The sequence below is a fragment of the Phocoena phocoena genome, chromosome 1, assembly GCF_963924675.1.
Source record: "Phocoena phocoena chromosome 1, mPhoPho1.1, whole genome shotgun sequence".
Lineage (NCBI taxonomy): Eukaryota > Metazoa > Chordata > Mammalia > Artiodactyla > Phocoenidae > Phocoena > Phocoena phocoena.
This window is the reverse complement of record NC_089219.1, coordinates 74,940,351-74,951,091: the sequence shown is the minus strand read 5'-3', so window position 1 is coordinate 74,951,091 and position 10,741 is coordinate 74,940,351.

Sequence of the window (10,741 nt, the reverse complement as noted above, 5' to 3'; positions counted from 1 at the left end):
AACTGTTATTTGATACTACTTTTAGTTCTGGAGAAGATCAGGTTTTTTAGTATAAGTTTTCTCTTTTCCTTTAGTGTTAAAGGACAAAGTTGAAGGAGTATTCTATACACCTATGAAAACTAAACTGCATACCAAATGCATATTCGATCCCACAAGGATTGTTTTATTAGTACTTGCACTGCCTTGTGAAAAGTGCATGATGTGCTGTGCCCCTCCTAGGCACATTCAGTCTCACAGAAAAGGGTAGCATTTTTTTCCTCCACATAAACTTCACTGTGAATATTGTTCTTGTCTGCCTATCCCAGAAAATTGTTGCATTTTTACTATTAGCCTGTCTCATGTTTTCTAGACTACTTAAAAAAATCCCCTTTAACATCGTAAATCAGTGAAAGTTTTATATGAAGGCAACCTGCTAGAGAAATTCAAGAAAAAGCTTTGTAAGTTTAAACTTCCATGTTAGAGTACATTATTGAGCAAAAGATTCTTCTGTTATTTGGTTATTGGTCATTATAAATGTGAATCAGGGTACAGAACTCTTTGTACTGTCATGTACAGAACAGAACATAGACATTTGAAAGGAACAAAGCACAGCACAAAACAATGACTATTACCACCCAGTGAGAAATGAGCCAGGATCTTTGACATAAACAAATGATTTTTTGAAAGTGAGAAACATAATACCTATTGTGAATTAATTTACTAATTTAGAATTGTTAGATTTGGTGCCTAGAAACTATAATTCATATCTTAGTATGTGTGATATTCACAAATTTCAACGATCTGACTTCAACTATCCTTAAGTCTCATACTCCTCCCCTCTTCCCCATCCCCAGTTCCCTCAAACATGCAGGTGAAATCTTTCCTAGAGCCTTGCTATTTAAAGAGTGGTGAGTGGACCAGCAGTACCGGCAACATCTTCTAGTTAGAAATGCAAGCCCTCAAGTCCCATTCCAGACCCACTGAATCAGAGTGCGTTTCAATACCATCCCCTGGCGTTTCATGTGCACATTCAAATCTGAGATACTTAGAGCTGCCTTTTACAACTATTTCTCCCTCTATAGTGTTTTATAAGAACTTACCTACGGTTTATTTTTTAAATGATACTTTTATGTCTATCAACAATATATGCATCACCAATTACAGTTATTTATGTACACGTATCTCTTCTCTACTTTGCGAAACTAGTTGTAGATTATTACAGATGTGAAAATGTTTACAGAAACTGCTCCAAATTAGGAGAGCTACTGAAGTGTAGCAGTGGTTAGAGATCATGTCTTAGCAGTGTAGTGGTGTGGTGAGAATAAAGGTTTAGGAAACTGAAAGATTGAATACAGATCTAGGACCTACTACATATTCTATGGGTGACCTCAGGGAAGTAACTTAAACCTCTCTGAACCCATGTCCTCATTTTGATAGGGAGATGACAGTACACAGAACGCTGAGCATTCAGTGAGATAACGTATAAATCAACCTTGGTACCTAGTGGGGCTCAGGCACAGGGTCCTTGTACATGGTAGATGTTCTTAATAAATGCAACGTTGACAATGGATTTTCCTTTTAACTACCCACTGGTAAGTTATTCAGTAGAATTGCCCTGCCTTTAAAAAACACTTATAACGAGAAGTTTGCTGATACAAAAAAATGTTATCCCAGTTTACAATCCCCTTCTAAAGGGACTGTGGTCCCTAGTGGAGTCCTAGTATTTTGAAGTTAAGGGTTGTCCCTTTATAGTGGCTTTTCTTTGAATTAAAAAGGCTTAAAAATTCTTTAGCATTAAAATTGTATATATAGATACTATATGTATAATATATATAGTATCTATATATACTATATGTATAAATATAATATTTCTTATGCTTCCTCCAACACTCTCCAATGAAGTCACAGTTTGCCTCTTTACACCAGAGTCCACATCCTTCCCACAAGAACAGTGCTGTAACATTTCCTCTCCTTTTCTTCTAAAAAGGAGCCATGCCACCGTGGCACCCACCTGCAGGGACTGTGACTACACAAATGGGAACTTCCAAGCCTGTCTGTACCCAGTGGACATCTCTGATGAAATGGACTCTAAAATAAGGCATTTGCCTAATAGCCTACTGGAAGTGACTTTCAAAAGGGGGCGTAAAGAAAAAATATGTTGGGACTTCCCAGGTGGTCCAGTGGGTAAGGCTCCGCGCTTCCAATGCAGGGGGCCAGGGTTTGATTGTTGGTCAGGGAACTAGATCCCGCATGCATGCAACTAAGAAGTCCACATGCCGCAACTAAAAAGATCCTGCATGTGGCAACGAAGACCCAGCACAGCCAAAATAAATAAATTAATTAAAAAAAATAAATCTTAAAAAAAGAAAAGAAAAAAATGTTGCCTGCCATTTCAGTTTTACAAGGATCAAGCCATTAGCCACTACAGTGGCCCATGGGCAGTGCCCCCTGAGGGGAATTCAGGATGGAGAAAACTAGGGAGCATTCTGGGCTTTGCACCTAGATAGTTAAGATGCATATCTAAGGGAAAATTTCAGTGACCCCAGATTCTTTTCATACATAGAAAAGCACTAAAATCATTAACTTGATATGTCTGTTCTTTGTGATTAGCAGTAATCTTTGGATGTTCCAGGACATGTTTTTGTTTTGTTTTGTTTTTTCCCACAGCAAAAAAATTCAGGCATATCCTGGCTCCTCCCTTACCTCGCATCAGCTACTGGGAGCTATCTGATGGACTGTTTGCAGGGCTTTAGTCCTCAGTAAGATCCTTGAATAAAACTTAACTCACAACTTTTGAGTCGTGTGTTTGTCTTTCAGTGGACAGGGGTGTCAGTTATGTATGCTTTTATATACCTTATGTATTTCCAACTGCTTCTACCTGGAGATGCATATTAAAATAATTACCTGGCAGAATATTCTTTGCCTTGTTAAACCCGGAGAACTTTTAAACATTTGCTGATTGAAACAGCCTGGAACTCTGCGGACTTTGCTGCTGCTGCTGCCACCAATAGGAATAGGCCTCCCTGGAAAAGAGGCTATTGGCTCGTCGGAACTTCCAAGTCAACATCACCCACAGCTGAAAGTGGCATTTGGGTAAGTGACCGCGACCCTCATCTCTAAGATTCATGTCCCGTTTCCGACAGGCGTCTTCCTTTGAAGTTCCGGAAGGGAAGAGCAGCAGTGGCTGCAGACCAGCACGTGGGCTTACCGAGTCCCAAAGCTCGGGTCTTGCAGGTCTGCGCCGTCCCTCTGTGCCCGCCCCGGCCACGTGGACACTCACTCCCCGCGCAGGAGGCCAGCTTCCCCGCGCGAGCTAACAGCGATTCGTTTCTCTTTCCCTTGTGCGCCCGTAGCACTTTTAACATCTCCGAAGCATGACCCTTGTCACAGTTTTGTGATCGTGCACTTCAGAATAAAAACACGTCAAAATGAATGAACTTTTCATTTAACGTGAAGTCCTGGAGGGAAAGGATCTGGTCTTTCTTATCTCGGTGCCCACAGTACTCAGGCCTAGGCTTGGCATTCAGTGAATATGGCCTGTGTCTTGAACGCATCAAAATACAAATGACTTTTAAAATGGGCAAAGGAATGGATGTAGGAAACAAGAAAAGAATGCCGAAATCAAGGAAAGAATGTAGAGTCAGGAGCCCCGCAGGGCTGGGAGTGCACAGCCCGGCCGCCCGGGGGCGGTGTGGAGGGCGCACCGGCAGCCCAGTGTTCCACCGCGTGGGCCCCTTTTGAAGGCGCTTCTACCCGGCCCTACAGCTCGGCCGCCACCCAGGAGGTCTCCTTCCCCCGTCGCTCCGGGCAGCACCATGGCTCGTGGCGTGGAGGCGCTGGACCTGCAGGTGTGGAGCAGAGCCTCAGGTCCGTCCCGGGGGCCTCAGTGCAGGTCAGTACCCCAGGGGCGATAGCCGTGGGGCCCCCCCTCCATCCCACGGCCGTTCCTCTGGCACCCACCGCCACCCCCTTCCCGGGCTGCTTTCCTCCACGGGTCTCCTGACGTGCGCACCTCTGCTCTATCTCCCACCGCCCGCCGCCTTCCACCTGCCTCCCGGGGCTCACAGAGGCCAGCTCGCTGACTCGAGGAAAAAGTGCCCCAGGGCACCAAGTTGAGACGCTCTCCTCAGGCTCCTCAGCCCGGGCGGGAGGCGACTGGGAGGAGGTGGGGATTCGAGGCGGGGCGGGAACGCCCGGCCGCGAGCCCCTTCCTCGCCGGCGCGCAACGACCCGCCCGGCAGCCCGCCGCCGCCGCCGCCCGAGGGGGGCCAGCCGCCCCCGCGACTCGCCGCGCCTGCCAGAGGGCCGGGGTCTGCGCGCCCCTGGCGGCTGGTAGGAAGGGTAAGAGAGAGGCGCTAAGAGGAGGGGGGCCCGCCTAGGAGGGATCCGACTTCGGGGGAGGCGTTCCCGGCAAGGCTGAAACGCGTGCAGTGAACGGTTTCTCCTGCTCCGAATCCCGAGAGTCGTGGAAAGTTTTGAAGGCGCAGGCCTGGCCCGGTAGCCCCGTCCTTTTCCCCAGGCCAGGAAGCAGAGGAAAGACCAGGTGATTTCAGGTTAACTGTCAGGTGAGGCGCCTGAGCTGTGTCTTTCTGGGTATTGGACTCTGGAGAAACCCTCATCAAGTGGATGGCTTTCCTGTTCTAGACTAGAGCTTTCTTGCTGCCTTGCTTATAGTAACTGCTTGCAGTTAGTTAAATCAGGCTGGGCTTTGCCTTCCGGAACAAACAGGCCTTTTCCTCAGGTGGGAGGGTGATAGCGTGTTTAACCCCAACTCCTCTGCCTTTATGAAAAGGCGTACAGTTCAGCCCGGTGGCGCTGCCAGTGGGCCCCAACTTGTTGGTCGAAACTCCAAGCACCCAGCCGTGCAGCTGAGCGGGGGCGGGTAGTGCGTACAAACAGGCCTTCGCTCCCGTCTTAAAGCTCGCAAAACACAGCGGTGGGTGGTTGAGCTTTCTTAAAATAGCGTGGAGACTTTCCTGCATAGCTCTCTCGATATTAAATACAAATGAACTTAACGCTAGCAAGGAAAGCCAGAATTCAAGAGGAAGATTTATTTGATCTCTGATCACTGTCCAGATAAGTATTTAACGAAGACTTATATGTTTTTTGTGGTATATGTTTTTTAGACTTTTGACAGACCAATTTTGAATTAGAAGACAAAACTTTGGTGCAGCTTCTTTGGACAACTGGATACCTGTGAATGTCACATCAAAATGACTGGGTATCGTGTAATTTATAAAGCATCTCTCTTAATGCTAAGTGTTTATTTTTAATAGAGCAGAGGGGGAGAAGTTATACACTGCTTCCATCTACCGTAGCCCTAAAATCACTGTCCTAAAAGGTAGGGAGCAAATTGACCCTGGGTTTATTTACTATCTTTTGCTGATAAACAGGCTTGTGCTTATGGTAGGTATGGTGTGTATCAACTTTTTTTTTTTTTAACTTGAATTTAGGTTTTTTCTTAGCACATTTCCTCAGGACTTAAATGGTTTTATCACGTCCAGTGAGTATCTTCAGAAGCTACCATTCTTAGAGTAGAGGAAACACACTTGGGTGTGCACATAAGTAGGTTTTGAACGGATTCTAATTTTAAATATACATATGTCCGGTTGTACAGTACCAGTGGAAGACAGGATTTTGTTTCGTCACACACTGAGAATGGAATAAGTCCGTAAGAAAGAGGTAGGAGAGGTTGCCTATGGATGTTAGGATGCAAATTCTGATACGTGATGTTGAGGGAATCAACTATATGGTTCTCCCAGACGTGGGATGTGGACTTCACACTTCAGGACCCGCTCACCATCTCTGTGTCCCAGACGTGGGATGTGGACTTCACACTTCAGGACCCGCTCACCATCTCTGTGATGCAGTAACCACACAGCACAAGTTTGGGGGAATCTGGTAGCTTCTTCCTGTTGAGTCAGCATTCTCGAGATTTTAGCTCATCTTCCTCTAGATACTTTAAGGTGAGTTAAACTCCCATTACTTGAACTCTCCCTTCTTCTTTAGCAAACCTTCTGTAAAGCAGGTTCTGTGGCTTGGATCCTTTAAAAACAGGCACATTTCCCACACGTCTCCTGACCATTTCCATGCAGAGGCCATCGTAATAGTGCCAATTGTATGTAGTCTCCTGCACATAAAAACGGGTAAATCCTGATGAAGTGTTTGAGGGGGCCATGTTCTTTTCTCCCAAGGAGGAGCATATAAAATGTGTTGTTTTTAACAATAAAATAGTGCATATAACATGTCTTAATGAAGCAAGTAGGAAGAAGTAGGGAGACAAATTTTATACAGAATGGCAGAGAATACAGAACTGAAAGTCAGGGATGATTGTATATAGCAGCTAATCACTTTGGCTAGGTCTCAGTGAAGTGAAACCCAGAATAAGACAATTTTTGAAACTTAATGAAAAAACAGGTGTCTTCCTGTGGCTACAGTTTTTAAAGTGGCCAAAATTGTGGCCAAAGAAAGCCTTTTTGGCTATGAAAATTAAATGTGGAGTCTTCTCTGAGGCTGGGCTGTTCTCTCTAGCTGAGGCCTGGAGTCCAAGCCCCACCAGTCAGTTCCCAAGAATGAGATCACCCTTCAGTGAGCTCTTACATCATGTGTTCTGGGCTTCATAGAGAAAAGTAATCTTATTTCCAGACCTCATTTTCTTTATCAAACTGCAATATTCTTTTCAGTATCAAATGTGTAAAGCCATGTTTTGGTCTGTTTACATATTTGTTTGCTTTGGCAATCTTCTGGGGTTTTTCCTTCCCACTTTCCTCAGCCTAACCCTAGCTGAGCTTTCTACTCTGTTTTGAGCTTGGACCCCATTTTCTCCTCCCTGGTGTGAGGAGAGAGCTTTCGGGGTATGTTGCCCATAGATATTTCTTTCTCCTCATTTGGGGGGACTGCTTCCTTTTTTCTCCTTTGAAGGTTGTATTTTGTTATCTCCCCTTGAATACATCTAGTGGTTTCAGCTTAAAAAATCCTGTCAGGCAAGAATTGGTGACTAGTAAGGCTAAAGATTCTGGAAAATTGTCCTTGGTACAATTCCAGAAGACCCACAATTTAAGGGGTGAGCTTTAAAAAAATCCTGTCACCTATAGCAACTAGAGGGAATTACTAGAGATAGTGTGCATCTAGGGGTTCCCCAACTGGCAATGAGGTGGGCTTGTCCAAAGATAAGTTAAACTCATCCAATGGTTTGAGGAAAAATGATTAATTATAACTTTAGTTATCATTTTATAACTTTTTATATGTTCCAATAAACCTTGTTTACAAAAGCAGTCTACTGGCTACATTTGGCCCTTGGTCCATAGGCTTTATACCTTCTTTTAATTTTACTTTTCCTTAGGGAGAGTCATCAGTATTATTGAAAAATCGAGCACTTATTGAAATTGAGCACTCACTGAAAGTGTTAGAGAAAGCAAAATGTAAGGAATGCCATAATTCCAGTCATCTTCTCCTGATTTAACTGCATTTGGAATCCTGTATTGCTTAGAAATGGAGTTTTGCTTTACTTTCCTCTCTGATTCAGGGAGCTGATGCTTCAGGATATGTTTTCATAGGAGGTATGGCTTGTTCAGAACGAGCACTTTTAAGATGTCAAGTCCTAGTTCTGCTTTCCTGCTGGCCTGAGGCAGCAAAGTGGTGATGAGAGATGATTTTATAGGAACTTGGTGGCACAGTTGTCTTTAGGGAAATTCCTGAAAGTTGTAACATGCTCATCTTTTAAGGGTGGCTCCACAGGAAAATGAAAAGCCCCTACAGTCTTTTTTCTGGGTATTTCTCAGAATTAGAATGACCATGTCATTTATGTTCTGAGAGCTGTGCTGAGAAGGTAACTAAGGTTTCTTTCTTTGACCTTTTTTTTCTTCTCTTTAACTTCCTTTAACTGGGGCCCAACTACCCAGAGCCTGAGCTATCTGAACATTTTTTTCTCTCTCATGAGATTAGCAAACCATGAGAAAATCAGTTCATTGTAGGAACTGGAGTGAAAAGAAAAAACAAAGAAAAAACCCATGTGGGAGTTTGGGACTGGGCTAAAATCTTCCATCCGCCAGATTGCCCTGGGACATTCACCCTACATGATTATTGCTGTAGAAACACCGAATTTTAGTCTCTGAATTTACTTCCCCTGACTCTCCACTTCCCATCCACCACACACAAACTAAGGACAAGGAAATATTTGATTACCTGATATGTATTAATAGACTCTGTGAAATAGCTTATTTTAACTCATAATGATAACTCAAGAATTCGTTAATCATCCAAAATCAAGAAAATATGGAAAACTTGAAGAAGAAAATTAAGATTACCTATGATACTACTTCACAGAGATTACCAAAAATTTTTTTTCTGGATTATGTACTTCTAGACTTTTAAAATATCTACATATAGAAATCAATGTCCACATTTTCGGAAAAATGAGATCTCAAGGTGTTTATTTTGTAACTTTGAAAAAATTTAACAATATGTCATAGACATGTTTGAGTCAACACAGAGTTACAAATAGGTTTGCAATGAACATTTTTGTAACCATCCTTTTGACTGGTTATTTAAACACTTGTAAGATAAATCCATAGACATTTGATTCCTAGATCACAGATACTCTTCTGATCTCATTCTCTTCTACTGCCAAGTGCCCTTCAAAAATTTACATTTCCCTTCAATAGAGGTGTTTTTTGTTTTTTTTTTGCGTTATTGATAAATAAAATTTAAGATAGGTAGATTTTCACCATTCTGACCGTTAGTAAATTTGTTGTTAAATGTTCATTGGCCTGTTTGGGTCCTTTATATATAACAGGATAAATATTCAGTTGACTTTCTCTTATTAATAATTTGGAACTCTCTACAGGTAATGAATAGTAAACTTTTGCCTGCTTAAATATATTGTAGACATTTTTTCCCAGTCTGTCTTTTAACTTTTTGAAGTCTTAATTTTTGTTAAGATCTGTCAGTTATTTTCATTGGCTTCTGAATTTTCTCATGCTTAGAAAGGCATGTCAAATTATATTTTTAAAAATTCTAAATCTTATGCGTCTATCAATTTTATTTTTTAAATGTGTCTGAGTTTTATTTTTGCATTTGTTTTCAAGGAGGGCTCTAACTTTCTCTCTCCCCAGTGGATTGCAAATTTTCATAACAATTCATTGAATAATTCATTCTTTGGAAAGACTTCAGGAATATTAATTGAAACAAAATAGGGTTTTTATCAGCAAACCAAGCAACTAAATTACCTAAAACCCTCTAATGTATCTTGGCTGAGCAAGACTTTTCAGTATATTTTTAACATAATTTTTCATGTCAATTATTTTAGATTTTCTATTGTTTTGTTGTTTTTATTATATTTGTTGTTTTATTATTAAAATTTGATCTCAATGGGTACCGGCTAAGGAAAAGTTCACATAGTTAGGGTTGTCATCTTTTTCACTGGCTCATTTCTTTTTTCCAAAAAACTATTCACTGAACACCTATTATGTGTTAGGCAGTCTGCTTTATGCTGGGGATATAGTCATAAGTGAGACCAGGCCTTCATGGAGTTCCCTTATAGGGAAGACCAGCAAAGATTGCAGTCTCAGTTATGAAGGAAATTGATGAGAGAGGCTGTGGGAAAGGCCTCTTTTAATAGAGTGATCAAGGAGCCTGCTCTAAAGAGGTGCCACTTGAGCTGAGACGTGACGGTGAGAAGGATCCAGACATGCAGAGCTGGGGGAGTAGCAGTGGGGTAGATGAAACAGCAAGTGCACATGCTCAGAGCCAGGAAGGAGGTGTAGTGGGGTAGTGAGGAAGGGGAAGAGAGGGTATGGGAAGGAGTGGGCAGGAAACTTCCAGGCCATGGTAAGAGGATTGGATTTTAGTCTAAGAGCGGGGGAAGCCATACGGGGTAGGGAAGTGATGTCTGTCTTAACACTTTTAGAATTACCCCTCCGGCTCTTAACGTGGAGAATTGGGAAACTGTTGCAGTTGTCTGGTGAGAGTTGATGCTGCTGCTGGGACCAAGAAGGCTGCAGATGTAGAGAGAAGGGGACCACTCCATGTTGTGTTTTGGAGGAAGACTTGATTGAGTGGGTGTGAGGGTTGAGGAAAAGGGGAAATCAAAGCATGACTCTGGAGCAAAAGTTCCTGTACCTTGCTGCACATTAGAATCACCTGGAAAACTTATCAAAATCTCAATGCTCAGGGCTTCCCTGGTGGCGCAGTGGTTGGGAGTCCGCCTGCCGATGCAGGCAACATGGGTTCGTGCCTCGGTCCGGGAAGATCCCACATGCCGCGGAGCGGCTGGGCCGGTGAGCCATGGCCGCTGAGCCTGCGCGTCCGGAGCCTGTGCTCCGCAACGGAAAAAAAATCTCAATGCCCAGCTTATACCTAGGCATCAATTAAATCAGAATGTCTAGGGTTGGAAGTCAGACACTGAAACCTTTAAAAAATTCCCGGGTGTCGACTGTGCAGCCAATGTGGAGGACCATTGACAGAATGAGGGATTGCAGCTGAAACATGTAGATAAGAGTGTGTGATCAGGCGTTGAGCAGATGTGCAGAGAAGAGGGTGGAGGGTTGTTATGAGAAACCTATTAGTCATGTGGGTGGCGTTTCAAAGAGGAGGTCGGATAAGGGAGTCTGTTCAAGAGAGAGATTTGCCAGAGGTGCAAATGTGAAAGTCCACATCCTGTGGATAGTATTTAAAGACACAGAACTCCATGAACTCTTCTAGAAGGGAGGATAGAGGATAGAAGTGCCCTGGACAGTCCTGAGGCACTCTGACATCTGGAAGT